Genomic DNA, 4243 nt, shown 5'->3' on the forward strand with positions numbered 1-4243 from the left:
TCCTCGCCACGTCTTCCAGCGCAAGTGCCGCCATGACGCCACGTCGGGCTGCGCTGTGGGGACAGCAGCAGCAACAGGCAACTGCAGCATCCTACCGTGCTTCTGGCACGAAAGGCCGCGCTCCTGCAGAGCCCTGGCAAGTGATGTTTATTCATTCGCCGTGAGTGTATGTAGCCGCCCTGCCGTCAATATTGTTTCATACACGCAGATAGCACGCGATCCACGCGATCCTCCGAGGTGGCGCTGACGACAGCGCCCATTGTTCCTCTGCTTTCTAAGCTATCGCCCCACTGGATCCATCAAAGGTGATCAATTCAATCAGATTTTCGAGGAAGTATTCTATACATATATAAAAGGCTTTGCAATTAGGCATAACATCTGCACTACCCACCAGCAGGCAAACTGCTAAAGCTGATCTTGTTCTCACCCAGAGGACCAAGAACTCCACTACAGTCGAATTGCAGTCGTAATATTTATCGATATAAATCAACTGACACGGTTTGTTATGACATCCTTACAGAGAATCATCCAAAGTGTAGGTGTTGTTTACGAATCTTTCGATATAATTACGCTTTGCCTTTTAAACAGACATAATGTGTTACAATGAAAGACTTCACTTCCACAGCACTATATACACAAAAATGAGTATACCAGAGGGTACCGTTCCTCGGTGTGTTCTTTTGAATTTTTATACGTAAATTATTCCCCCATCCCTTGACCTAGCCTATAGCACGTTTAATATACAGCACATTGTACGAGCACAGAAAATGTGTGCTCAACTCAATATTTTCCCTATAGCGGAAACTGTACAACGTCGGGGAAATTGCTGGTTGCGCCACCTCATTGTATTCAGCTATGGCCGTACATTCAAGAGCATGCGCTTCTTCGCTCGTGCTATTGTGTCTGACCGATCATATGTGAAGTCACCGGAACCATTTTTCACATGTTAGCCACGAAAAAAAAAAAACCAGTTGAAGCAGTTTTCACGTTTTTGTTGCGTCAATTGAAATAGTGTATGGAAGCGAAGTCACAACTTTGCACATGAACAATAGAATTTCGAACAGCAGCTGATGAAGGCTGCGCAGTTTTAGCGAAACAGTCTAACAGTGTGTTAGAGTTCCTAAGGAATTCGTACGTATAAGTGCGAAGAGAAATACACTGTAAATGACCTGTATTAAATTAGCCATTATTTATTTCTTATTATTAATAAATAATTCGGCAATTATGAATTAATAAATAAATAGAGAATGAAGTTATTAAGTGATTAAAAGTTTAATAATTAATTAATTAATTAATTAATTAATTAATTAATTAATTAATTAATTACATAATATATACATAATGAATTCTTGTTCATTTACTTATTTATTCATTTATTTATTCAATAACATCACTGAATGCCCTGCGGAAGAGGGTATTAGAATCGGGGGATGGGGGAACACGAACATACTGTCATAACAATTTCTAAATAATACAATACGCGACTAAATACGCAGACACGATTATGCGTAGTAAAGCCACAGTTTGGATTAAACCAAATTAACAGTATATCAGAAGAAATTTGAAAATTGAAACACCTAGAATTCATAATACATAAAAGGCACTCAAAGAGGATAATTCGAAAACAAAATCTACCGGATGGCAAAGATACCGGAGGAACACAACGTAGAATATACCTCATTCAAAAAGAAAAGAAAAAACTTTCACATTGCACAGAGACATCACATGATGACATACGTACGCAGGATTTGTTGAAAGTTGCCGGGGTGAACTTCAGTAGGCAATGTCTGATGGTAGGTTATTCTAGCGAAATATGAATCTGGGTATAAATGACTGAGCGCAAAGATCTGAGTGATACACAGCGGGCTTTGACTGAGAGAGGGTGATCTCGTCGAGAGAAATTGACAGAGCGTGAGTGAAAGAAGCCATCAATGCAAACGGTCGTGATGGTGAAGTTTATGAAAGAGCGATAGGATGGCGTGTTTGCGGCGTAGTGATAGCGGATGCAATTCGGCACGATTCTTTAAACATGCAGCACTAGAGTCCGGGGGATAATCTGTAAAGATAAAGCAAGCAGCACGGCTTACAAGTATTCAAGGTTACGTACGATGGAGTCCTGGTTCGGATCCCAGGTGGCCCATGCCTGTTCAATTTTGAGGTATCACTAATGCGGTGTATATGCTATATTTTTTTTTTAAGTGTAAGGGCGCTTGCTTTAGTCTGTGTTTTATAATTTGAAATTTGCTGCTAACACATGCAAGTGTAACGCTGATGTGATGACGAACATATTGGATCCCATCGCAAATTGACTCCTCAACAATCTTATTATCAAGAGAGTATGACGTTGCAATATACGAGACGAGGAGCGTCAAAATGACACGCACTTAGCTTTATCATAATTAAAGGTCATTTGCCAGTCTGAACACCATGTACTCAATGCGTTTAGGTGTGGTTGGAACGCTTGACAATTAGCGTTAGTAGAAATTTTACGGAAAATGGCTGAATCATCGGCGAACCGTCTTATTCGGGACGACATGCAGTCAGGCAAATCAATAATATAGACTATAAAAAGCAAAGCACAAAGCACACTCCCTTGAGGAACGCTGGACGCAACTGGAATAAAGGAAGAGTTGTAGTGTTCATGGTGCAGGTGTTCCTGTTGAAATTTGATTATTTCGCTAGGAACTATTTTCTTGCCGTCACCCGACTGCCCCGGAACTTATAATTTCATACCCGCCTCTGTTCTTCGCTTCGAGTGAGCGCGGGCCGTGTTAGTGGATTTGTCACACAATACAAGTGCCACGCAAGGATTACAAAGGGCTTGTTTTGTGCTGTCACGGTGCCAGGACCTGTGGCCATGCTGTGCTTCGGCGAAGCTGCAGAAGGTGCTCTACGCCTGAGAATCGCACGCAGCAGCAAAACTGGCGTCATTGAGGAGGTAATGTACGGTAGGTGCACATCGGCCATTGGCGTCGTTCTACTGCGAATCGAACGTTAGAGCTTACTTATCCATTATTTGGCGTGTGAGTGTTTCAGCAGAATTTAATGACAATTTACGAATAACCTTCGCGAAACAAGATGGGAAATGTTGCACGTTTGTCCAATTCCTTTTGGAAGCGTTGCCATTGGCATAGGTCGCGGTCAGGGTTCGGAAACGACTGCTTCCGAGCCACAGATTTTGCAGTACAGGAAGACATGAGGCACCAAGGGTCGCAAGACTGAGGGAGACTCGTTCAAAAAATGTAATGCAGGGTTTTAGGTGCGAAAACCACGATCTGATTATGATGCAAGCCGTACGAGGGGACTCCCGAAATTTGGACCAGCTGGGGTTCTTTAACGTGCACCCAAATCTAAGTACACGGGTGTTTTCGCATTTCGTCCCCATCGTAATGCGCGGCCGCCGTGGCTGGGATTCGGTCCCGCGACCTCGTGCTTAGCAGCCCAATACCACAGAAACTAAGTAACAACGGCGGGTGAGGGAGAATCGTCGTCAACTGCTAGAACGACATGTTGCTCGTTAACGACCATGCGCGCATGCCCGGTTACTTGCATGCAGTAAGATCGGCGAATTTGCTCGGCCCAATTTCGTTGGAATTGGCCTGCGCACTTCGACACTCAATACTGTCCTCGAGCGAGATTTTAATCCAAGGAACAGTAGTTTTTATATTGTTTTACTAAATGGGAGACCCACGGAGGTGGTTGGTTAACATTTGACACTCGCAGTGTCCTGACCTGCCGGCGTGCTGCCCTTCGACGACGCTGCGGTGGCGGCTCGATGGCGGAGAATCGCACGCAGCAGCACCGCCACGAGCAGCGCTCACTTCGCCACGTGCATCGCATGCTGCAGCTGCTGCGCATCCAGCGAACCAGTGGTGCCGAACGAGGTCACGTGGGCTACTCTTTCTCTAGAAAGAGTCCCCGCGCGTGGTCAGCACGTTCATCTTAACGCTTTTGCTTTCGTGATTAGTCACTTTTTGTTCTACTACTCCTGTAATATATCAATAAATATGGTTTTGATTGTCTACTCGCGTGAGGTCTATGCTAAAACGCAGTCGTTATCCGAGAAGAGATGAATTAAAGCTGTGCCGAAGTCTGACCTGTCCTATACCTTTACTATCAACACTCGCGAAAAGTGAGTGAACTACTGAAATGATTACAGTGTGCTTCGCTGTAGTGTACGTGTACCGCGATGTTCTGGTAGTCTTGTTCTTAAATCCACCAAACGGTGTTAAAGTAAGAGCAA

The 4243-nt window shown here is 44.1% G+C and overlaps 1 long non-coding RNA gene across 1 annotated transcript; it reads left to right on the forward strand.

The window, feature by feature from the left end:
- Positions 1 to 221: 221 nt before the first annotated feature.
- On the forward strand, positions 222 to 4024 carry LOC129381290 (uncharacterized). Its single transcript, XR_008609487.2, has 3 exons — positions 222 to 305; positions 2847 to 2948; positions 3724 to 4024. It is a non-coding gene; the product is annotated as an uncharacterized lncRNA (long non-coding RNA).
- The last annotated feature ends 219 nt before the right edge of the window (positions 4025 to 4243 follow it).

Source organism: Dermacentor andersoni, chromosome 1 (assembly GCF_023375885.2).
Source record: "Dermacentor andersoni chromosome 1, qqDerAnde1_hic_scaffold, whole genome shotgun sequence".
In the NCBI taxonomy this organism is placed as follows: Eukaryota; Metazoa; Arthropoda; class Arachnida; order Ixodida; family Ixodidae; genus Dermacentor; species Dermacentor andersoni.